Raw genomic sequence first — 26421 nt, forward strand, 5'->3', positions numbered from 1 at the left:
CTATGGTGATCCACTGCACTGCAGCCTGAGTGACAGAGCAAAATCCTATTAAAAAAAAAAAAAAAAAAATATATATATATATATATATATATATCCAGGAAAGTATCCATACAACAAGATTGTGAAAGTAATTGGCATTTAACCCCGTATCTGACAGTCTTTCAGGTTTCAAACACTACTGTTATTACTCACTATTATTATATGAACTTTATGACTTCTAATACTTCTATTTTTCTGTGTCATAGATTTGCCCTTTCATTTTCATTATTTCAAAAGATTGATCCTTAAAATTTCTGATCTATTTTGCTATGTTCTATATTTTGACTAGTTTTATTCACTTTCAGTTCATTCTTTTGGTTTTCCTTAGAGTTGTCTTTTATTTTTCAAATTTTTCTGAAATCAATCTCTGTTTCATATCTATTTGTTATTCTGTGATAAATAGGGTAGTTTAGGATATGAATTTAACTCTGGGTATAAATTTGGCAGCACCCCTTATGGTGTATAACTGTAACGAGAGGCATTTTTTTAATTTTAATTTTTATTTAGTTTACGTATGCAGTTTCCATTTGTTTCAGAGCTACACGTGTGTTTCTCATCTCTGACTAGATGAGGGACCTCTCCTGGGTTTTAGCTATCCATGGACTAATGTCTTTCCTATATGATTCTAAGTTCAGATGGAAGTGCATAGCACTCCCTTAATTTATGTTTGGTTGAAGGATTTCATCAGTTTTATTTTGCTAGCTTGAGTTTGAATATTCCAATTGGTCATTGTTCGACTATAGGAGAGAGTTTGAAGCATCCTGCAATTCTTTTTTGAGCTGATTTTTACAAGAAAGTGAATACAAGCTGCATCCATTGCCTATGAGCTTTTTCTGCCACTGCCTAGTTCCTTAAGTTAACAAAAAAGAAAAAAACATTCTTCTTAGAAGGCCAGTATCCCAAGATGCAAGGCTACTCTGCTCATGCTCTTTTTCTTCCTTGTCTCATGGGCTGGGAGCCTGAATGGGAATAGACGGGGGGAACGTGAGCAGGCCTGGGACCCTGGGCCACTTAGGTAGCGTGTTCACTCAGCAAGAGGATCTCTGTCTCTGTTCATCAGTATTTGTTTTTGTTTACTTATTTTTTATTGTTTGGTTGTATCTTGGCTCATTTTACAGACACTACAAACCCTGAGATCCCTAAGAAGAGGCAGGCAACAGAAGAGTGTTCAAAAGTCTTTTCCTACCATTTTTGGAGCCATCTGGCTTATTTTGACATGCAGGATAGAAAGTGAGATATTTAGTCCAAGAATATATTTCTTGGTACCTACACACATAGAAGATATATGTAGGGGAAATATTGCCCCTTCTTGAGTCTATTGTCCATTTTTATCTTTAACCTACTGTGTTGATAGATTTCATTTTAATATGCCTTTATGGGTATTTTAATTAGATGGAAGGAACATTATCTGCCATTCTAAATGGAAGCTTCCTTTAATTCTTGAGTAACATGAAGAATTGGTAGAAACTTCTACTGATTGGAAGCATCTGTTTTGTCAGTATGAGATTCATTTCAGTCTTGGAGATAACCCTAAAAGCAGTATGAGAGAACAAGGAGGAAGAGAAATCACTGTTACTTTTGTAGCCCTAAGTCTATTGTTTTCCACAGTCTTGAAGCTGTTCTAGCAGTTTCTTTTGATTGGTACAGATGTGAAAGTGGAGCAGTCCTTTCCTTGGGCTATGTGCCTGTGATTTATTTATTCAACAAGTATTTATTGTGTGCCAGGTTGCATACTCATCACTGAGTACAAAATGGTGAGAAAGACACTTGGTTCCTGCCTTTTTGGTTCCATATCTTAAAGAGGAGATACCAAGACCAAAACCAAAAACTCTGCAGCAGCAAGAGTAAAGAAAAGTCGACTGAATAAAAACATTGGCAAGTTGCATTGTGTAATGAATAAAAACGAGATAAGTTTTTAAAAATATTAAGTAGAAAGTCGTTTTCCTCTGGTCAGGGAAGTCCTCTTCAAGACAGTGATATTTAAACAGAGCCAAGCTTCGAGAATTAGAAGCGGTTAAATGAAAGGTAAACAGAAACCACTATCGGTATAGGTAACAGCATTTGTAAAGGCCCAGAGAAACGAAAAGAAAACAACAACAACAACAACAACAACAACAACAACAACCAAAACCATAAAGCTCTATGCTTGAGAGTCAGAAAGATAACCACTGTAACTGGGGGTTCTGACCAAACAGGAGTGTGGCAGGAAATGAAGTCAGTGAGACAGGCAGGGGCCAGATCTTGCCTGGAATCGTAAGCATGGTGAGTTTATGATAAGAAGGTCCTAGTGAGAACGTCATGGTAACAAGGTTGTCGTAAGATGGTCATGGTGAGAAGGTCATGGTAAGGAGGATAAAAAAGTATTGGAAGGATTTATATAGGACAGTAATATGATATCATTTTGTAATTAACAAACATTACTTTTACTGCTGTTGTAGAACAAATTAGAGAAAAGTAAATTAGGAACACTGTTAGGATGCTGCTGCAATAATCCAGTGAGAGTTCATGGTGACCTCTGTTTTGACAGGCAAGGGAAAAGATGAATTGGTGCGTGTAGAGAGAGGTCATTGGCTTAGCGGTAGGCGTATAAGGGGTTTTGAGCCTGACGACCTCTATTTGGAATGATCATGAGGGTGCATGTGGATGGAGGGTAGAGGTCTGATTAACAAGAAGGTTTGAAAAACTAGTACAGGGAAAACATAATTTTTTTTTACTACTATATAGCATCAGTTAACGTTTGAGATCACGAGTTTAAAATGAATCCAAGCCAATTTAAAGTTATACCCAGCCATCAGAGAGCTTTAACGTGTGTTGACACAAGTCCTGGCCCTATTGCTACATCGGCTGCTAATTCCTGGGCTGGTGATAACTTTGCTGGCAATTTTTTTGTGCCCTGGGACAGCAGGGCTTGGCTATTTGGCATGCTTCTTTCAAGAAAATGCCAACCTTTACCCCAAAAGTTCCCAAATAAGACTGTCTGCAAAATAATGTCAGTGTCTACTGTCCTACTTCTCCAAGAAACCTTCAAAACTCCTGAAATCTGAACATCCTCTTCCCTTCCCCATGGTAGTTTTTGTGTCTTTCTACTAAAGCACTGTGACTTTGTGCCACTGTCTGGCCCCACCAACAATCCCTGAGCCATCTCATGCCGAACTGGCTTTCTCTCTGAGATTGCGCTGTTTCCTTTTGTCTTTGGTATATAACACATGTTGACCCTTTTTCTGAAAGTACTAACACCCACTTATTTTTCTGGTTAAAAATGCCCATGAAAAGATCTTTCTTAACACTTCCTACTAGTTTATGTACCCTCTGCATTCAAAAATATGTACCACTTTTCTCTGGGAGAGGACAATCCCTTCTCACCTATAGGTATCTCAGAGCTTAGTCATGTGACTCACCTTTTCCCAATGAGGTGTGAGTGGAAGAGACACTTGTCACTTCCAGGTGGAAACTTTCAGAGCTGGCGCTTTGTTTACATACTCTTTCCTCTCCAACCCCTGAGCTCTTAGATGCATATGTCAATGATGAGATAACCACCAGTACAGATCCTTTTTTGACTATGATGAACAGAATACCACTGTTTACGTGTAATGGGCATGTAATGTGGGAAATAAACTTTTTTTTTTTTATCATTAAGTTGCTTGGTTTTTTGGATTGTGTAGTATTGGAGCAGAACAGTTGGTACCAAAGAAGGAATATATTCATAACAATAACACTAAACTATGTGACATTGACATTAGGATGGACAATGAGCAGAAAGAAAACTCTTAACATTTGTAAGGATGGTGATCCATATTAGGTTGTAGTGAAACACTTAGGAAAACTGCCATCCATGGTAAGTTGGAAGACAAATCAGTTTGTAATAAGAGCATAGTTTTAGGCAAAGAGATGGGAAGAGAGACTTTGGTAACATGATTTGGTTGCTAATGGTTACATTGGACAAAGGTCAATGAAAAAGAGATGAGATCAGAAAAAAAAATTGTTCAATTTACAAGCAGGAAGAAAAGGAATGGAAAGTTCCTAATTCAATGACTTGAAGGCTTGAGAAATATAACCAATTCTCAGTCTCCAAGCTTTCAGACTCAGATTGATGAAAATTCAGTCTTGAGGCAAGGAACAAATCAAGAAGGTCATTATCCTCTTTGTTAAACTACCAACATTTTACTGAATTACTTTAATGAGACACAATGTTTCAGGTATAAAGAGAATTGGCTTGGTTCTTCCATGAAACTGATAGGCTCAAAATACTAGCAATTAACTTTAGTGAAACAAAAATGCATGTCTGAAAAATAATTTTGAATGTGACTACTGAAACAAAGTAGATTTGAAAGAGTTGTATTTTTGAAGATCCACCAGTGTGGTCTAAAAGCTACTGACCCTTCAGGACTTAAGTTGAGGCTTGGGCCCCCAACCTTCTCTAGGGAGAGAGCATGCTGGGAAACCTGTGCAGCCCTAAAGACAGATATTTCCTATTGACCTCCTCATATGTGGTCAATATGGTAATTAAAAAGAAGAAACAATTTGAACAATGGCTCAAGAAGTTGAACAGAATCTTAAAAAGCAATGTCTGTCAGGAGGATTTCAGAGTGTTCATTGAAATTATGTAGTCCTTCCATCACCGTGTTTTGCTTGTAGGGAAGAAAGTAGTTTTTGTTTGTTTTGTTTTTGCGTTTTGTTTCATTGGGTTTGTTTTTGGTCAGTATATAGATCTCCAAAGCAAAAAGAGCTGTAGCCAGACCTGCCTGTAAAATAGTCATAAGCTCCTGGACTTTGAGCCTGACCCAGGAGTAGGCTTTGGATGGTTTCTTTTGGAGAACGAGTGAAAGTATTTGCAAGTGGAAAATAAAAAGTGAATGTAGTATTTGTGACCAGTAAGGTCACTGTTGATAGCTGTCTGCTGTCCCTCATGCATGGTGGATGCTTCCTTCTTCATTGATGAAGGGCATGGCTGGGAAAGCGGCAACGCCTTCGCTGAGAAGTGCACAGAAATCACTTGAAGAATCAATGTGGTGATTCACTCTTTATCAGATACATGGTTTGCATTCGTTTTCTTCCATTCCCTAGGTTGCCTTTGTAACCTGATTGTTTCCTTTGCTGTGCAGAAACTTTTTAGTTGACCTAGCCCCACTTGTCTATTTTTAGTTGACCTTGTCCCACTTGTCGATTTTTAGTTGACCTTGTCCCACTCATCTATTTTTAGTTGACCTAGTCCCACTCGTCTATTTTTAGTTGACGTAGCCCCACTCATCTATTTTTAGTTGACCTTGTCCCACTCGTCTATTTTTAGTTGACTTTGCCCCACTCGTCTATTTTAAGCTGACTTTGTCCCACTCGTCTATTTTTAGTTGACCTTGCCCCAGTTGTCTATTTTTAGTTGACCTTGCCCCACTCGTCTATTTTTAGTTGACATAGCCCCACTTGTCTATTTTTAGCTGACCTTGTCCCACTCATCTATTTTTAGTTGACCTTGTCCCACTTGTCTATTTTTAGTTGACCTTGCCCCACTCGTCTATTTTTAGCTGACCCTGTCCCACTCGTCTATTTTTAGTTGACCCTGTCCCACTCGTCTATTTTTAGCTGACCCTGTCCCACTCGTCTATTTTTAGCTGACCCTGTCCCACTCGTCTATTTTTAGCTGACCCTGTCCCACTCGTCTATTTTTAGCTGACCCTGTCCCACTCGTCTATTTTTAGCTGACCCTGTCCCACTCGTCTATTTTTAGCTGACCTTGTCCCACTCGTCTATTTTTAGCTGACCTTGTCCCACTCGTCTATTTTTAGCTGACCTTGTCCCACTCGTCTATTTTTAGTTGACCTTGCCCCACTCGTCTATTTTTAGTTGACTTTGTCCCACTCGTCTATTTTTAGTTGACGTAGCCCCACTTGTCTATTTTTAGCTGACCTTGTCCCACTCATCTATTTTTAGTTGACCTTATCCCACTTGTCTATTTTTAGTTGACGTAGCCCCACTTGTCTATTTTTAGCTGACCTTGTCCCACTCATCTATTTTTAGTTGACCTTATCCCACTTGTCTATTTTTAGTTGACGTAGCCCCACTTGTCTATTTTTAGCTGACCTTGTCCCACTCATCTATTTTTAGTTGACCTTGCCCCACTCGTCTATTTTTAGTTGACCTTGTCCCACTCATCTATTTTTAGTTGACGTAGCCCCACTTGTCTATTTTTAGCTGACCTAGCCCCACTCGTCTATTTTTAGCTGACTTTGTCCCACACGTCTATTTTTAGCTGACCTTGTCCCACTCGTCTATTTTTAGTTGACCTTGCCCCACTCGTCTATTTTTAGTTGACTTTGTCCCACTCGTCTATTTTTAGTTGACGTAGCCCCACTTGTCTATTTTTAGTTGACCTTGCCCCACTCGTCTATTTTTAGTTGACTTTGTCCCACTCATCTATTTTTAGTTGACCTTGTCCCACTCGTCTATTTTTAGTTGACCTTGCCCCACTCGTCTATTTTTAGTTGACCCTGTCCCACTCGTCTATTTTTAGCTGACCTTGTCCCACTCGTCTATTTTTAGCTGACCTTGTCCCACTCGTCTATTTTTAGCTGACCTTGTCCCACTCGTCTATTTTTAGCTGACCTTGTCCCACTCGTCTATTTTTAGTTGACCTTGTCCCACTCGTCTATTTTTAGTTGACCTTGCCCCACTCGTCTATTTTTAGTTGACCTTGTCCCACTCATCTATTTTTAGTTGACGTAGCCCCACTTGTCTATTTTTAGCTGACCTAGCCCCACTCGTCTATATTTAGCTGACTTTGTCCCACTCGTCTATTTTTAGCTGACCTTGTCCCACTCGTCTATTTTTAGTTGACCTTGCCCCACTCATCTATTTTTAGTTGACTTTGTCCCACTCGTCTATTTTTAGTTGACGTAGCCCCACTTGTCTATTTTTAGTTGACCTTGCCCCACTCGTCTATTTTTAGTTGACTTTGTCCCACTCATCTATTTTTAGTTGACCTTGTCCCACTCGTCTATTTTTAGTTGACCTTGCCCCACTCGTCTATTTTTAGTTGACGTAGCCCCACTTGTCTATTTTTAGTTGACCTAGCCCCACTCGTCTATTTTTAGCTGACTTTGTCCCACTCGTCTATTTTTAGCTGACCTTGTCCCACTCGTCTATTTTTAGTTGACTTTGTCCCACTTGTCTATTTTTAGTTGACGTAGCCCCACTTGTCTATTTTTAGTTGACCTTGCCCCACTCGTCTATTTTTAGTTGACTTTGTCCCACTCATCTATTTTTAGTTGACCTTGTCCCACTCGTCTATTTTTAGTTGACCTTGCCCCACTCGTCTATTTTTAGTTGACCCTGTCCCACTCGTCTATTTTTAGCTGACCTTGTCCCACTCGTCTATTTTTAGCTGACCTTGTCCCACTCGTCTATTTTTAGCTGACCTTGTCCCACTCGTCTATTTTTAGCTGACCTTGTCCCACTCGTCTATTTTTAGTTGACCTTGTCCCACTCGTCTATTTTTAGTTGACCTTGCCCCACTCGTCTATTTTTAGTTGACCTTGTCCCACTCATCTATTTTTAGCTGACTTTGTCCCACTCATCTATTTTTAGTTGACGTAGCCCCACTTGTCTATTTTTAGCTGACCTTGTCCCACTCGTCTATTTTTAGCTGACCTTGTCCCACTCGTCTATTTTTAGCTGACCTTGTCCCACTCATCTATTTTTAGTTGACCTTGTCCCACTTGTCTATTTTTAGCTGACCTTGTCCCACTCGTCTATTTTTACTTTTGTTGTCTGTGCTTTTGGTGTCATATCCAGGAAATCACTGCCAAAACCGATGTCATGGAGTTTTCTCCTATATTTTCTTCTAGACATTTTACAGTTTCAGGTTTTAAACATTTGTCTTTAATCCATTTTGAGTTTGTGTGTGTGTGTGTGTGTGTGTGTGTGTGGTGTAAGATATGGATCCAACCTTATTCTTTGGCATGTGGATATTTATTTTTCCCAATACCATTTCTTAAAGAGACTGTAATTCTCTCATTGTGTGCTCTTGGTACCCAGAGTTAAGGCAATTCCAGAGCAAAGACATGAAAATTCAAAATTTGAAATAGCCTTTAAAATAGGCAAAGTACCTGAATAGAGATTTATCAAAAGAAAACATACAAATAGGTAGCAGGTACCTGAAAAGGTGCTCAGCATCACTAATTATCAGGGAAATGCAAATTTAAAGCACACCTGTTAGAATGGCTATTATCGAAAAAAGCAAAATATAACAAGTTTTGGCAAAGAGGTGGAGAAAGGGAACCCTTATACACTGTTGATGGGAATGTATGATGGTACAGTCACTATGGAAAACAGTTTGTAGATTTTACAAAAAATTCAAAACTGAGTGACCATATGATCCAGCAATTCTACTTCTGTGTATACACCCAAAAGAAATCAGGATCTCAAGGACATCTCTATATTCCCATGTTTATTGCAGGATTATTAACAATAGTCAAGGTATGCAATAAACTCAAATGTTCATGAACAGATGAATGGATAAGAAATTTTCTATATACATATTATCGAATATAATTTAGCTTTCAAAAAAGAAGTGAATGCTGTCATCTGTGACAACACTGGATGATCCTGAAGGACATTGTACTAAGTGAAATAAACCAGGAGGACAAATACTGCATGATTCCACTTATATGAGGTACCTAAAATAATCAAACTCAGAGAAGCAGAGAACATACAGTGGTTACCAGGGACCCGGGGGGAAGAGAAATGGGGGATTGCTGTTTAATTGGCATAAAGTTACAGCTATGCAGGCGTTTTGAGCACTAGCGGTCTGCTGTACAGTGTCGTGCCCATACTCAACAGTGCTGTGTTATGCACCTGCAAATGTGTTAAGAAGGTAGATCTCATGTTAAGTGTTATAAACACACACACACACACACACACACACACACGGACCCAAGGAAGCTTTGGGGGATGATAGTTATGACTATTGCCTTGATTATGGTGGTAGATTCACAAGTATATGTATGTGTCCAAGCTCATCAAATTGTATACATTAAATATGTGCAATTTTTGTATGTCAATTATACCTCATAAAACTTTTTAAATTAAATTAAAGAAAGAAAGGGAAAAAAGAAAGAAAAAGCAAATGAATTAGTGTGTGGTGAGCTATGCTCTTTTTGCATCTCAGCTCTTGTGATTACAGAAGTGTGCATTGAGACAGCACCTCCAGGAGCCTGGATTCCTGAGTGACTAAAAGTGATCCTTACTGACCAGCAACACATATGGGGTGGGGTGGGGTTAAATAACTTTGCCACCCTCCAGCCAGGTCAGTTAGCTTCCGCTTGTCGGGTTCCCCTGTAGGTCCCATCCTATTCTAACTGATCCACCTTATTACCACTCATGACATCCTACACATTCTCTCACCAGTAAGTATATCATTAGTTTTGTAACTTTATACATATTGGGGTGAAAAACAGTATTACTTCATCACATAAATATGCTTCATGAAGGATGCTTTTTTTTTTTGTTTAGGAACTTGCACAGATCAGACACTTAGAGACAGCAGGTAGGGCCCTAAGAGCGTGAGTTGGAGGTACAAGAAGAGATGGAAAATATGGGTCATTATAAACCACAAGCTGGAATTGGGGGCTCATCGGGAGATGGGAGAGCACAGAGATGAGCAAAGCTCTTGAGTAATTTATCAGACCAAGCTGGAGATGCCAGAAAAGGAAGAGAACTGTTCCAACTACAGGGAGTTTAATGCTCAGCTCTAAGTCTCTTGGTTGTCTTTGGAATGGTAACAACGTCCTCTGCAGGGCAGCGTCAGAGGAGTTCTGTGAGAGGGGCCGTTCTTCCAGAAAGTATCAGGCCTGGGCTATATGTCCCTGCTTGCTTTCAGGGACATGTGAAAGAACAGGCCCCCAACAGAAAAGTAAAGAATAAGAACACCTTTAGAAATCAAAGGTGATGAGAAGAGCTAAAATTCCCAGGACTTACAGAGATCTTGAAAACAAAGGGCTTCTCATGGTTGATGAGATGTGCATTTGGGCAGGACTTCTCTGGATCTCAAGGGCGTGGTGATCCCAGCTGGTATCTATCTGGCTTACGTTTATTTGATATATATATCCCCTCCACTATTCTGCAAGCTCCCTGGGTGCAGGGCCGGGTCTGACTTGTTCGATGTGTTTGTTCCCATGCCTACTACAATCCCAGGCATAAAAGTAAGTGATGAATAAAAGGCTGAAGAAATGAACAAATGAATGAATTATTTATGTATAAATCTATCTTCTCCACTCGATTGGGAGTTTCAGAAAGGCAAAAGCCACATCCCATGTCTTTCAGCATCCTTCTAACCAGGAGAAGTGTCAGTGTTTGGGGATGTATCAGTCTGTTCTCACACTGCTGTAAAGACACTGGGACTGGGTAATTTAAAAATAAAAGAGATTCAATTGACTCACAGTTCCACATGGCTACGGACGCCTCAGAAAACTTACAATCGTGGCAGAAGGCAAAGGGGAACCACGGCACGTCTAACATGGAGGCAAGAGAGAGAGATTGAAAGAGCGAGGAAGTGCCGCACTTGAAACTATCAGCTCTTGTGAAAACTCCCTCACTCACATGAGAACAGCATGGGGGAATCCTCCCCCATAATCCAGTCATCTTCCACCAGGCCCCTCCCTCAACATTTATCTGGTGAACTTCCTTGTGTCCTCAGAACTCAATGTCTTTGCCTGGAAACACGGATTGCTATCTCTGAAACGGAAAACAAAACAAAACAACAGCAACAACAAAAAGAAGCAAAAACACCAGTGAAATAGAAAATTATGGCTTTTGAGGTCAGATTGGGTTCAAATCCTAGCTCACCCCAATATAATCTCAGGAATGTTCCTTAACTGCCTCAAGGGATATCCCTTTAAAAGAAGCATAGTAATACCTGCACTGCAGTTTTGTTAGCACAATTAAATTAGACACTATGTTCAAAGCCCCCTGCAAAGTGTCTGATGCTTGGTAGATGTGCAATCCATTTTGGCATCTCAATAAGGGCCTAATGCCACATCCAGAAATAAGAAAATCTCATCCCCAATTCCACACAACTTTGGCATAGTAAGTCCTCGTATTTGCAAGCCCTTGTTTGAAAACGCATTCTTTTCACTGCCACTGGGAGAACATTCTTAATATGTTACTACTGCCATCTTGATTACTGCCAAGCAAAGGTAATTTAAGATTTCACAATTGTGATAGCATCCTTTACTCGGAGCAAATCATGGATTCTCAAACAGACAGGCAGACAGAAAGGGGAAAATAGATTGTAAGAAACTTGGAGCATTTTTGAAACCTGGACTCCACAAATCAAAACAGAAAAATACCCTCTCTATGGAAACTGTATTTATTTGTCTGAGTTCTGGATTTGGAGAGATAACATGGGGAGAGAATGAGAATGGGATGGTATTACCGTTCTATACTGTCTTTTGGAGTTCACAGCTGGTTTTTAAAAAAAATTCCAATTATAACATTTAGACTAAAATTTAATTACACATTAGATCCAAGACCAAGCATGATGGGTTCATTGCCATCCTAGACTAGGGCAGAGCTGAAACATTTAGTCACAGGTAGGTAACTAGGATTGTTGCAAACGATCATCAATCCCACAGAAACTTAATACCATGAGAAAGCTTGCAGTGTGATGCTGTGAAAATATTAAAGGCCTAGAATCCCAGCTCAGTGGCCTGTTCCCAGGGGAAGTCTAGTTGTGGGTCTGATATCACCAACCACAGGCTGCAAAACTTTTTCTTTCTTTGGGATCTGGGAACCTAACCAAATTAAGGCGATACCATGCAGGCTGTGGGATACCACAGAGAGCCAAGGGATTGGCTGCAGCCTAAAACAGGAAAGACACTTCACAGACACAGGTGGGAGGCCATTACTCACGACATCTGAGCTAGGAGCAGGAAGTGGTGGGTTCTCTAGAAACACAGTTATTCTCTTGTGGCTGTTAGCAAAGTTCAGAGATGAGGCTGTCTGCTAATTAAAGAAGTTAATAGGAAACCTGCCCCTTATTCCTTGTCAGATCCCCCAAAGTTTAGAAAGTGAGGCCCTTCAGGCAATGGGCTTCACTCTCTGGTGCGGTTTGCTGTACCTCTTGGCCTGACTCAGAGATAGGGGTAAATGAATGTTGGTTTTAAAAAAATGCATTTGGATTTAAGAAGACATCTTTGGTGTTCATATGGCATATTTTCTTTTGTTTAATCAGCAGCTTCATTATAATCCTGCCCCCATTGAAACCTTTAATTGGCTCTCCATTGACTGTAAGATGATGCCAACCTCCTTTCAGCTGATATATTCAAGCTCCTCCACGGGCTGGCCTCTGGCACCCCAGCCTCATTTCTCTCTGTGCTTTCTCTCAGATTCTCCATACATGACATGTGAAAGTGCTTGCATTTCATGGATCAAGGTGCTTCTGCACAGACCTGTATGTTTTCATTTGCAAAGATGCAAGCTTCTGCTCATCGTTCAAAACTGAACTGAGGAATCTCCCTCTCTGTGCTCCTTCCCTAACTTTCACACACAGAATCGATGCTTCCCCCTTAGGTAGTGACACTGTACCTGGTACATACCTCTAGAACAGCCCTTTGCATTGTATCATGGTCTATACATTACCTGCTTTCATGGCCTGTGGTTTATCTGAGGAGAAGGAATCAGTCCAGCTAATGATGAATACCATGACTGGAGCACTTAGGAATGCTTGTCTAGGGGCCTCCATCTCACTGTGAGACAGCAGGAATTCTAATGGCTGTCACAGGCACAGCTGTGGGGTGTTGTCCTTTGCAGCCAGGTACTCAGGACCCAAGAGGATGGAACCATACAGTGCTGCAACCCCTTTGCAGTTGCCCCTTTGTGCCTTGTGATTTCAGCAGAGATATATATTGACAATTGCTGGAGAAGAGTTTTCAACGGTCGCTTCAGACACTGAGTGAAAGGTTGTCAATGTACAGCCAGGACAGCCCCAAGTGTTAGAAATTAACAGACTCAGCAATCACTGGACGCAGTGGTTTTTGTGGAGACTGTCTTGCCCTGACAAAGATTATTGAAGCAAGATTGAAGATGCATAAATATTCCATTAATAAGGTCCTGACTGCAGGGGCCATTCCTGCAACACTGTCTATGATCCTGTTTTCCGGGTGCTTCTTTTCATGCTAAGCTTGCATCACCATCAGAGCCTTTGATGAAGAAGGGCAGGGAGCATTGACCTGGTGGAGACCTCCCAGAGAGACTCCTTTAGGGCTGCTCTGGCCCCTGCCAGATGCCCGGGTTGGTGTAAAGAACACACAGAAGGAGGAGCCCTCCCTGCTGTCCTTGGACGGAGCCTTGCGACTGGTGAAAGATGTCTCCATTTCTGTGGCCAAGAGAGAGGTGTTGACTGGAGATTCAGTCAGGATTTGCACTGTGACTGGGGAGGGTACCAGAGAGGAGACTGCTTCCCTGGGGAAGGCCTGGATCTGGCACTGTTATCACGAATCAATTCAGAACTGGTTAATTTTGTGCGTTGGCACTCTTGGATAAATTTGTTTATTGGAAAAGAAACCTGGGGAAAATGTTTATCTAATTGAGATAAATTAACCATCAAGTAAAGTATTAGGTTGGTGCAAAAGTAACTGTGGTTTTTGCAATTACTTTTAACATGTTTAATCCTTAACGAAGCTGAAATGTCACACAGAGTAAGAATAAAAGAAGAAAATGGCAATAGCAAAAGAACCAAGCAATGTACATCTAAGGCTAAGTGACCCTGCTTACCATTAAATCCTTATTCTAGGTTTCCAAATACTGTGGACATATTGCACAGAAACATCATTTCAAAAGCCAGTTTCATTTCTCCATTCATCTGAAATAGAGACCATAAAATCAGGTGGTCCAAGGGAAGACTGAGACAGGCATGACCTAGGATGAGCCACAGCCTGGGAGAGTTAACATAACAATCTAATAAAATGCTGTTTCCTTCCATCTGGGGACAAAGAAGTTCATCCTCACAGATATGAAAATCAGTCCCTCTGCAGCTGCATGGAGAGTCCAGGAAGAGGTTTCTCCTTAGCTCCCCTAGACCATTTGTTTTCTGTATTTTTTGAGACAGGATCTTACTGTCATTGCCCAGCCTGGAGTGCAGTGGCATGATCACAGCTCACTACAGCCTCAACATCCCCAGCTCAAGCTATCTGTCCACCTCAGCCTCCCAACTAGCTGGGACTACAAGAGTGCACCACCACGCCCAGCTAATTTTTTATATTTTTAATAGAGATGTGATCTCTCTATCCCCCTGACCATTTCTAAACAGCAGCTAGATTGCTTTTCTTTTCTCCTTCCAACATGTTTGATGGGCCATATGAACAGAATTACTCACAATGACCTCAGCAGCCTTCACTCACTCACTGTAATCATTGGGTTCTTTGTGTTGACTCTAGTTCTTTCCCTTTCAGAATCTGACCTGAATGGAAGCTCTCTGCAGCCTGACTTACAGGCATCGTCTCCACCTGCCCCCTGCAGAGGGGATTGCCAGGATTGCTCCTCACTCAGTTTTTGCAGAGTTGCCTTAACATTTTTCAGATACTTTGTTTCAGGCACATGACATACATGAAGTGGCATTTCCTTACTTAATTCTTATTGAATCAGAGGTATAGAAATGCAGCTGAGCTCATGAGCTGATTTATTGGTAAGCAGAGCAGTATACCCAGGTTTCTGACTCTGAAGTCCATTCTCCTTAAATACTGCACTTCCTTATTCTCTTTCTTCTGCTCCTGCTCCTTAAACTTCAGCTCTTCCATATGACAGTCACTGAGGCAGGACCAGTCCATAACCCCACCCCATAATATTTCTTAGCAAATACATAGCCCCAGAATCAAACACAATCAAACAACACTTTTCATAGTAGACAATATCTGGCAAATTTCACTCTTACCTCCTTAATACCATGCTGTTACTCTTAACGTAACAATTGAATCACTTTTACTAACTTTTGACTAAGAAGTCTGCTTTATCTTTGCTAATATTAAAGCAATATTATGAAATCATGAAAATATTACTCAAAATCATGACAAAATATTGAAAATGCAGAAAAGAAGGAAAAATGTCGCCCTCAGAACACCAATCCAAAGTTAGTGACTATTTCACATAAATTACATGTTTTGTAGTCATGGCAGGCACAGATCTTTCTGTGTCAAGGTGGCCCATGGGCTCTAGGGGCTGTAGACCACCAAAGCCAGTCACCATCCACTGAGGACCCTGTTTTTCTCCTGCTTCAGTCTCCTTAAAAAATTAAGTGTGTACTATATAACACATGATTTAAAAACCTACTTGTAGATTACGAATTCCATGCCATCAAAACATCTGACATAGATTTGCCTCCTGTGAAGTCCTCAGGAAATGCTGTCCCCATTACCCCATGTCAAGGACTAGGGTCACCCCCCAGACTGGACTGGACATGAGTGTTCACTTGGAAGATCTCTGAGAATCAGCAAACCAAACAATTTTTTTAAATGCCCACTCTCTGTCAAGTGTATTGACGAGGGATCTTAAGTTTTATGAGAAGAAGAATTGGGTTTCTCTTATTCGATGCTGTTTCTCTAAGGCCTAGGACTGTTTCAAATACACTAGAATCTTTAGAAAGTACAAGAATTTGGTCAGGCACAGTGGCTCACACCTGTAATCCCAGCACTTCGGGAGGCCGAGGTGGGTGGATCACGAGGTCAGGAGTTTGAGACCAGCCTGGCCAATCATGGTGAAACCCTGTCTCTACTGAAAATACAAAAATTAGCTGGGTGTGGTGGTGCTTGCCTGTAATCCCAGCTACTCAGGAGGCCGAGGCAGGAGAATCACTTGAACCCAGGAGGTGGAGGTTGCAGTGAGCTGAGCTCGCACCACTGCACTCCAGCCTGGGCGACAGAGCAAGACTCCATCTCAAAAAAAAAAAAAAGTACAAGAATTCATTGCATCTTGACCACAACAAATCCATAAGAGAAGCATTTCTAAAGGCATTAAAAGATCTGAAAACTAAGGCCTGTAAGAGTTCAGCAAGTTGCTCAAGGTTATATAGTATATGGCACAGTTGCCATTGAAAGTCTGTTTGATTTCAAAGCCCATCTTTTCTTGTACAATGCCATTCTGCTTTTTTCCCTGTCAGTGCCTTTGATATACTGATAAATGGTTTCACATACTCTGATGTCAGTCCTAGCAAAGAAAAAGCTATCATCAAAAAGGCCTTATTCTAGTCACCATTGATTCATCCCTTTCTCAATTTGTTGCCAATTTTCCTTACGTGCTGGATTTCCTGACCAAGCATTTTGTGTAGATAATAGTTTTTTCTTCCGGAATGTTCTAAACAGTACTCTTTATATTTAAAAAAATAAAATATGTAGTAGTTTCTGATTCTTCCATCTTTATCAAGTACTCTGTGCTTATCTTGTCTCTTACAGCCATTAAGCCACGTGAAGGGGTTTGAACTTGATCCTAAGAGTAATGAATTCCCAGGCAAATGCTAATGGATGAGTGACCTTATCACATTTGCTTTTAAAAATAAGTATTTATTAGAGAGATGGAGAATGGATTGGAGAGAGGCAAGCCTGGAGTCAGAGAAACCAGTGGAAAGAATATTGTGTGACTCCATGTGAAAGACTAGGTGTTTTACGTAAGGAATCTACTCTTTCCAAAAAGAAGTCTGACACTTGTCATCAGGTCCTGGGAAGGAATCTCTAGGCTCTGGGAATACTGTGCCCAATAGGACCAATAGGAGGGTTTCTGTTTGTTTGGGGGCCTTGGCTCACACCTGGAGGATCTAACAATGTGATTTCAGGTGAGGTCTTTGGGTCACGAAGTCATCCCTCAAGGGACTAGAGACTGAGATCAATGAAAGGAGAGGCCAATTAGCTTCATGTGATTGAGTACAGTGAACACTCTGGACACCAAAGCTCAGGGGAACTTCCCTGGATGGCAATGCTCTCTGCATGTTATCACACGTCTTACCTGAGAACTAAGGCTGCCCACCATCCACCAGAGGGCACGCCAGCAGCTCCATGTTTGGAACCCCTCTGGACTGGTCCATGCACTGCTTCCTGTGGCTGACTTTCATCTGTGTTGGTTAGCTGTACTCACCTGTAACTAAGGGTATAACCACTTTCAGTGAGTTCTGTGAGTACTTGCAGTGAAGTACCAAAATGAAGAGTGGTCTTGGGAACTCCCAAACATGCAACTGGTGTTGAAGGTAGGGAAGCCTTAAGGACTGTTCCTTAATTTTGCAGTTGGTGTCAGAGGTGAGGGCAGACTTGGGATGTTCTCTCAAACTCCACAGGGGTCCAGACCAAAGGAGCAGAAGTGGAAATGGAGAGGAGCAGGGGAACCCAAGAGATATTGGTATTCAGAAGCTGCTACAGCAAGGTTCATGGATGACTGGATAGGTAAAGGGGAGGTGGAGGAAGATTCCTCAAGAACATCATTTAGATTTCTGACTTGGCCACTAGTTGAGTGGTTTGTGATACTCACTTGACTTGATTTATTTCTTCTAAGACATTTTACTCTTGATGCTTAGAAAAGCCTGGGACATTTTAGATAAAAAACAAATGTTGAATGAAGAATAGTCTAAGGCAGTGGAAAAGATCTTATTGATTAATAAGAACAGGAAATGATAGTTAATTGACAGTGGAACAGTAGTTGGAAGACAAACCCCCACTCTTAAAATCCATCTAGGAGAGCAGATTGTAGATTGAACGGATGCTTTGAATTAAAAGAAGGTCATCATCATTGTTGATTTGCCACATGTTTATAAAAAGGGAGTAAGGCAGTTTCTAAATAAATAAATTTGATCTTTTGAAAAGCTAATTCCATCAAGCTACGGTGGTGAATATTGTCCCACTTCAACTTTGGATTATGCTGTTCAAACAATAGATGTTGTTCCTTGACTCTCCCAACACCTGGGAATTAAGTAGAAATGATACTTTTGTTCTTTTTAAATGTTTCTGGCTTAGTTTTGATGTACCAGATACTGAGTAACAATAATAATTTGTTTCCTAGAAATAATAATTGCAAACATCATAGCAAGGTGCCAGTATTATTGCATCTCATTTAATTAGAAATGGAGAGACTGAAAGTAAAACTGGTAAGTCATATATTCAAGAGAGACAGATTGTCCACGGCAGCGCTGCATGCTGAACCCAGGCAGCTGACTCCACAGCTCTGTTGCTCAGCTTTGGCCTTTGGTAGTGTGACTCCAGCTTTTCTTGTTTCTCTTTGGTCCAGACATGACCACAGGAAAATCATTCCATAGCCAGTTTGAGATGTTAGATCACAGTTACTTTTGCATTTTCCAATTGTATTGAGAATGCCTACAGCATGTCATATAGCAGTCACATTGTTTTAGTCTCATAGATACTTCAGGGAGAACAATGCAATTTTGCTAACTTTTCCACTGAAAGCAGTCACCTCTGTGTGGAGAAAATTCAGGAATCCCAAACCCAGGAATGATGTCTTGGTGGAAAATTGAAATGTTTGGAATTGGAAATTCAGAGCAGAAATGCCCTCCTAAATTAAGAGAGGCTGCTCTTACAATGGCATTAATTATTTAAAAACAAGCAACAGAAAATAAAAAATATCTTAGGAAAATTGCATTCATACATGACACAGGAATGGTGCTGCCTTCTCATATGAAGTAGTTAGCAAAGGAACCCCTGTGAGAATTTGCATGCTGGGTATGAGGCCACCACTAGATCTGAGGTCAGCCAAGGGCCACAGCCAGTTTTATACATTGTTCTCTCCCATTTGACCAAAGGCTCAGGGAAGGGGTGGGACAAAACTGGGCTTTTCAAGCAGACTGCTTTGGTTTGGAATTCTGTCTCTAGTACTTGCTAACTATGGACATAGGGAAGTTCCTTAACTTTACTAAACCTCAACTTTCTCATCCATTTAATTGGGTTTAAGTAACAGCCATGCCACAGGTTATACAGACAATTCCCACAACATCTTTGCTGCTTCTGTTTCCATGCTAAGCCCACTGCACTGAGAGCTACTTGAGAAAAGGATCCTGGGTGTTGTTTCCTTCCTATTTTCCTAGTGCTTAGTGCATGGTAGACATTTAATGCAAGGATGATACGCAGGGATCATCTGATTTCTGCTTGGGGGACAAAAATTCTAAAGGTCGGGTTGAATTGAATGGTAAAAAGGGAAGACAGGAAAACAGTGATGAATGTTTGGATCCAAGCAAAGTTAGCACACTCATTTCTGGCTTTAATTTATTTAAATGGGCCCCAAAGTCATAGGTGTTGTTCCATCTAATTTAGAGAGACTGAAGGACATTCATTGAGTGAAGAGTAAGACTCGCCTTCAGTGGGTCCATTACTGTTAATACCAGTCCTATGTAGTTAATCTTGTATTTTCCAAAATTGTATTTTCCATAGAGCAATTATGAGTCAGGCAAAAAGAAAACCTGTAAATTAATCAGGGCTTACACAGTAAACAATGTACCTAAAAAGAATCTTAATGAGCAAAGCATTGTCCAAGGCAGCTTGCTTTTAAATATACATTTCTGAGTAGATATGGCTTATGATGACTGCTCCTTTCTTAATTTCATTCATTTTGTTGGATGGATGATAGGAGCACAGTTATGAATGTACTGATATATCTTACACGGCTGTATTCTGGTAGTGTCCTGGATTCATATAATGTCCCTTTCCCCAAAAACAGAAGCATCTTTTCCTCTGTCAGGTTCATTACCAATGGGGGCTCGGCTGGAAGGGCTTCATCCTTGGGAGCACTGCTGCTCCCCTTCCCCATGGAGGATCGCACAGTGTGCACGCACACATGAACCTGTGCCCTTAACTGTAACGAGAGCCGCGTGCGGTGTGGGGGTGATTTAGCCTTTAAGCAATTCCACTCTGGGGGTCCCTAAGAGTTTAGCTCTGCTCCCCTGATATGCAGTTTCCTGAATTCAGGCCAGGAGGACATCACCCATTTCTCAGTCACACATCAGATCGGGCTAACCATTTGGCTACATGGTGTTCTTTAATGAAGTTTTCCGAGGTGCGAAAGGAATGTGCAACGGCCGCCCTTTTCCAGGCACTTTCTTACATGACATTCTTACACGTATGAATGCACGGAGCCGAGAATCTGCTGGTTCTTTTGCATGTGTTGTCTCCAGTCCTCACCAGGCCCCTATGGGTGGCTACTGTTATTACTGTGAAGAGGGCAAGCCCCAGACTGACCATCCAGAGGCATATCTCACTGCTGCCGTTTCCTCTGTCTGTGCCGTTTAGCAAGTCAATCCTTCCAAGCTTCGGTTTCCTTATCTGTCAAATGGGAAGTCTACTTCTTAGGTTGTTACCAGGACTGCCACACCTAACATATTGCTGGCCACATGGGAAAAGCTCAATAAACACTGTCATCAATCTCATTGTGAATCAGACTGAGTTCAAAAAGGTTAAAACCAACAACAATAATTGCATCCCTTTCCCTACAGCTTTCTTGTCTCTCCTAGACAAAGAATAAAGTTTTATAACTTTTCAGTCTTAAGCATAGAACTCATTTTATTGGTAGGACTTTATTTTATTTGTAGGGTAGTACAGATTGAATATCCCTTATCAAAAGTGATATTCAATCTGTACTACCCTACAAATAAAATAAAGTCCTACCAATAAAAGTGGTGGCTCAAGCCTGTAATCCCAGCACTTTGGGAGGCCGAGGCGGGCGGATCACGAGGTCAGGAGATCGAGACCATCCTGGCTAACATGGTGAAACCCCGTCTCTACTAAAAATACAAAAACTAGCCGGGCGAGGTGGCAGGCGCCTGTAGTCCCAGCTACTCGGGAGGCTGAGGCAGGAGAATGGTGTAAACCCGGGAGGCGGAGCTTGCAGTGAGCTGAGATCCGGCCACTGCACTCCAGTCCGGGCGACAGAGCGAGACTCCGCCTCAAAAAATAAATAAATAAATAAATAAATAAATAAATAAATAAATAAAACAAAAGTGCTTGGGACCAGAAGTGTTTTGGATTTTGAATTATATCAGATTTTGGAATATTTGCATTATGCTTACCCATTGTGCCTCCCAAATCCAAAAATTTGAAACTTGAGATGCTCCAATAAGCATTCTCTTTGAGTGTCATGTAACTGCTCAAAAAATTCTGGATTTGAGAGCACTTCATATTTTGGATTTTTGGATTGTAATGCTTAATCCATAGTAGGTAAAGGCACTTTATTAGCTCCATCAGAGCAAGCCTCCTCAGAAGCACTCCCTGGTGATCACTCTCATTCCTTCCAAAAGTTTCATTTCTTTCTCTCTCTCTCTCTCTCGACAGTGTCTTGCTCTGTCCCCCAGGCTGGAATGCAGTGGCATAATCATAAGTTACTATACCCTCAACTTCTTGGGCTCAAGCAATCCTCTCTCCTCAGTCCCCTGTGTAGCTGGGACTATAAAGGTGCACCATCAAGGCTGGCTAAGTTTTTTAATTTTTATTTTAGCAGAGATAAGGGGTCACTATGATGCCCAAGCTGGTTCTGAACACCTGGCCTCAAGCAATTCTTCCATCTTGGCCTCCCAAAGTTCCTAGATTACAAGTGTGAGCCACCGTGCCTGGCCTTAAAGTTTAATCTTAACATGGGTTCTGGCCCTGTTCTACTTGTAAAGATCTCTTTTGAAGTCTCAACACCACCTTTATCATGTGTTTCTGTTCTGCCCTTCAGAAAAGCCCACCAGAACCAAAGATACAAGTTCCAAAAATGGTAAGGCTAGGGACCCCCATTCACTTGTCCTCCAGTTAAAGCTCAAAGGGGTAAGGGGACTCTAGAGCCAAAATTATCTCAGTTGCAATAAGGAGTCTTGCATAAAAGCCTAAAAAATGTATTTATGATTCTGCTAGGCACCTATGTGGCACTGTCCCTCTACAGGACAGCTTCAAAGTCCTCTCTCAGCCTCATAGTATACATGACTTTTGCTGCCATAAATTCTTTGTGCAGCAGGCTTCACATCGTGCATCCAGAGACTTCAACGGGGGCTCTCCCCTCTGCACATTTGCCTCTTGCTCTAACTATGCAAGTTAGAACAAGTTCTAACTATGCAAGTTAGAACAAGTTCTAACTATGCAAAGGGCTGAGTTCCATGCAACCACCTGCAGCTGGGTGAGCTAGTGAAGCTGACCTTGAGATAAAGATTTAAAGTGAAGGATGTTTATCAAGGAGTGCGTTGGGGTAAGCACAAGTCAAAGGGACAGGAGAAAGCAGGAGGGGCAGAGGGGAAAGCTATCTTCCATGCAGGCTCAAGACAGCCTTACTTACGTTTTAGGAAGCTCAGGGACTCACGTGGCTCTTCAGAAGAGTGTCTGAGTGAGATTGAGATAACCAAAGCTTTATTACTCCACTACCCTAACACCTGGCATGGATCAGTCATACATGTGGGTCTCCCCAGAAGAGGCAAGATCTTGGGCCTGCTCTCTGCAGCCCAGGCAATCCCTGAAGATGGGACAGGATGGTTCCCATGACCCTTTCACAGGACTTGTGACAGGGATGTGGCTTGTTTACTTGGCCGCTGAGCTTAACCCCTTACTGGAGGGAACATGCCATGGACAGGAGCAGGATCCAGAGTGAGTGAATGCTGGAACTGTCAGCTGCGTCTCTCCAGCAAAAGCAGGCCCTGTGCAAGCCTCGCGGCAGTGTTCAAGTGTGTTACAATCCTCTTTTAGCTCTGCTGTCCGGGAGGAGGTGTCTGCAACCCCTGATGTCCCAGAGTGCATTTTACCAGCTCAGTGGGCCTTTTGCCTTATTATGTGGGGCAGCTGTCCTCCAACAGCAAGGACAAAGGGCCAGTGTGATAGCCTTTTTGGGTTCCCATACCCAGTGTGTCTCGAATTCTTGTCTGGTGCTTGAGAAGAATGAGGCCACATGGACTTGAAGGACAGTGAATGTGGAGGTTTTATCGAATGGTGAAAGTGGCTCTCAGCAGGATGGGGAGCTGGAAAGGGGATGGAGTGAGAAGGCAGTCTTCCCTGGAGGTCAGCCATCCCTGGCCAAACTCCTTTCCCAAAGAAGTCTCCAATGTCCAGCTGAATCATCTCCCCTCGACATTCAGATGCTTCTCTCTTCTGTGTGTATGTCCTTCTCTGCCATGCCACTCTGCTCCTCTGTCAGTGGAGCTTGGGGTTTTTATGGGCACAGGATAGGGGTGTAGTGAGCCAAAAGGCAATATTCAGGTGGGAAAATAGATTTGAAGTTCTCATTTAGGGCCGTGGCTTAGGCTTGAGGGTGGGAGCCTTGTCAAGGATCCCACCCTTTTCTACCTAGTATGTCCCTGCCTCTTGTTCATATGAAAAGTGTAGTCCACCAATGTCCCCAGCCCCAAGGACAGTTAGTTCTTTGCTGAAGAGCAACCTGGGTAGAGCATCATCATGTCCATACACCCCCACTCCACGACAGGCACATTCTACATCAACTACAATGAGCCAGTCACTTTCCCTGTGCCAGTTGTCATGCTCAGAACCATCACATAATGCATAGGATTTGGGTAATTTTCCCATGAACTTTGACTTTGAGTGGCCCAGGGTTAGGAGAGGACAGAGGTGGGGAGATAGAGGGAGGAAGAAGAAAAATGCATTAGTTCGTTTTCACTGCTAATAAAAACATACCTGAAACTGGGAACCAAAAAAGGTTTAATTGGACTTATAGTTCCACATGGCTGGGGAGGCCTCAGAATCATGGTGGGAGATGAAAGGCTCTTCTTACATAGTGGCAGCAAGAGAAAATGAGAGAGAAGCAAAAGTGTGAACCCCTGATAAACCCATCAGATCTCGTGAGACTTATTCACTATCACGAGAATAGAACGGGAAAGATTGGCCTCCATGACTCAATTACCTCCCCCTGGGTCCCTCCCACAACACGTGGGAATTCTGGGAGATACAACACAAGTTGAGATTTCAGTGGGGACATACCCAAACCATATCAAAAGGTAAGAGGAAGAGTGGAAGGTAAGAAAAGAATGAATATTTATTAAGCATCAAATTGTACCTGGCACCATGATAGGTGGTTTATAACCTCAATTCAATTTAATTTTCACTATCCCTTATAAAGCATAATATGGCTTATTGCCATTTTGAAGTTGAAGAAGCTGGGGCTCAAGAAATTAAGCAGCAACAACAGAAACTCTATATCATCTCCTTTACATTCCTGTGTCTAGAGCTGCAGAAACTCCAGTCTGGGTGCAAACACATCAAGGCAGTGATACAATGATGAGCAACTCCCATCCACTGCCCAGGCTTGGATACTCCCCATTTCTAGCCCTGTCCTCAGAAACATCAGGCTTTCTCCCAACTTTGAAAGCCACCCAAGTTTGGAGCGTGACTTGCTATTCCCATCTTAGTTCTCACTGCTTGCCTACAAGCACACTATTCTTTAGCTTTTGACCAATGAAAAGTGCTCAGCACATATTTGTGCAACAAAACTAACTGTGATAGCTCCAGGTGCAAAGCTGCCCAGTAACCACTGGACACAGTTCCTGCCTCACTGTGCTCACCCCACCTGAACTAACCAAATTCCCCTGGCATACCCATGTTAGAAAAGGACTCTTGGGGACTGCTAAGGGACAGCCAAGGTGGCTCAGGGATGCTAGACAATGTGCATCTCAAAGTGCTTCACAGATGATTGCTTATATTTAATAGTACATGCTCACATAATGCAATAATGGTTATCATTTTACACATAGTAGCTCAATCTGCACAAATTAAGAGACAGATTTTTCCTCTTGTTTTAGAGACATAGAGAGATTAAGGAACGTGCCCAAGGGCAATTTGGTTAGGCAGTGGTGAAGCAAGGTTGCAAATCTGGCTCTTTTGGGCCCTGCACTTTAGGCTTTAATTCTGCCAAGCCAAAATTCCAACACAAACTGCCATACTCCATCTACCATATTGTTTTTTTTTTTTTTTTTTTTTGAGACGGCGTTTCACTCTGTCCCCCAGGCTGGAGTGCAGTGGTGTGATCTTGGCTCACTGTAACCTCTGCCTCCACCATGCCGGCTAACTTTTGTATTTTTAGTGGAGACGGGGTTTCACCATGTTGGTCAGGCTGGTCTCAAACTCCTGACCTCGGGTGATCCACCCGCCTTGGCCTCCCAAAGTACTAGGATTACAAGCATGAGCCACTGTGCCTGGCCCCATTTAGCACCTTAGCTCTGAGACCCGCCTACCAGAGCGGTTCCCTGTGGAGTGAGATGTGCACATTCTACTTTATTCTCTCTTCTAGATCAAGTGAGAAAATGTATTTGAAATCACTTTGCAAGCTATAAGCTACCCTATAAAGAGTATGTGTATAAATGCACACATATCTACACACACGAGTACAACTACATCCCTCACAATTCACAAGCAATGTGTGATTCATGTTACATATTCAACACATGTTGAATTTATTGGGAGTGTCTATCTTGATATAGATACTTGTTCACAAGCTATTAGTATGCTCTATTGACATTTCACACAAATAAACACAATACACACACAGACACACACACACAACCAGGTTGCTCTTCCCTCTTGGGAATGTTTGGTCAAGAGGCTGAGGCTGAAGTTGGCCTCCTGTTATATCTGAGGGCAGCCCTTGCATAGGTGTGAGTGTGAGCAGGAATTTGTTTTCTAACCAAGGGAGAAAACAGCAAAGTGAATAGAAAAACCACAAAAGCATCTAAGTTAGATTTGGGCTCCAAAAAAAACGCAGACAGAAAAGGGAGACTGTGAGGGGAGAGTTGATAGGTGGTTTCAGGAATGTCTGGAGAGAGGCGAGGAATAGAGTAAAGAAGAGAAAAAGTAATAAAAAGAACTGCAGCACTCACCTCTGAGAACAAATGACTGTAGTTGCTGCGTGCTTAACGTCCCCATCTTAGGAAGCACCACACATCAGCAGAAATGCGATACACAGCAGGGAGGTGTTAGAAATCTGGTTTTGCAGATGGTTTTGACAAATCACCTACAGCTTTGCTCCAAACCAGGTCCAAAGACTTTAACCACATGGTTTGCTTATACGCACCTATTTCCTGAGTTGCTCTAAATTGCGTGACTTAGGGTGTAATGGCAATTCTTTGTGTTTTTGTAGCTCCATTTCTATGAGACACATGATTAGGAATCCTATTTGTTTTTTGTTTCTCAAGCCTTAATCAGCTACCACGCTGGGCTTGTGTGAGAGTCCCGATAATCAGCCTGCTTTATGGAGAAGGCAGAGTAGAAACAGGACAGGAGACTTCCCATGACACAGATATCCTTAAACTCGGAAAGTATCTCTTGTCTGCAAAATTGAAGTCACAATCTCTAATTAATTAGCTAACTAGCTCCCCCTCTTGAAATGTCTTTCAGATAAAAGCTGCATAATGCTACAAAGCGATGGCCTAAAATCAGACTAATCTATGTC

At 41.9% G+C, this 26421-nt stretch overlaps 1 long non-coding RNA gene across 2 annotated transcripts; it reads right to left on the reverse strand.

The window, feature by feature from the left end:
* On the reverse strand, positions 1–25954 carry LOC115894334. 2 transcript variants are annotated; one of them, XR_004054442.1, is made up of 5 exons: positions 25850–25954; positions 17020–17154; positions 13804–13891; positions 10630–13405; positions 1–45 (listed from the first exon to the last, which is right to left on the reverse strand). It is a non-coding gene; the product is annotated as an uncharacterized LOC115894334 (long non-coding RNA). The 2 variants fall into 2 exon arrangements; XR_004054441.1 differs by having other exon boundaries at positions 10630–13891.
* Between the last annotated feature and the right edge of the window lie 467 nt (positions 25955–26421).

The sequence above is a fragment of the Rhinopithecus roxellana genome, chromosome 17 (genome assembly GCF_007565055.1).
Source record: "Rhinopithecus roxellana isolate Shanxi Qingling chromosome 17, ASM756505v1, whole genome shotgun sequence".
Classification (NCBI taxonomy): domain Eukaryota; kingdom Metazoa; phylum Chordata; class Mammalia; order Primates; family Cercopithecidae; genus Rhinopithecus; species Rhinopithecus roxellana.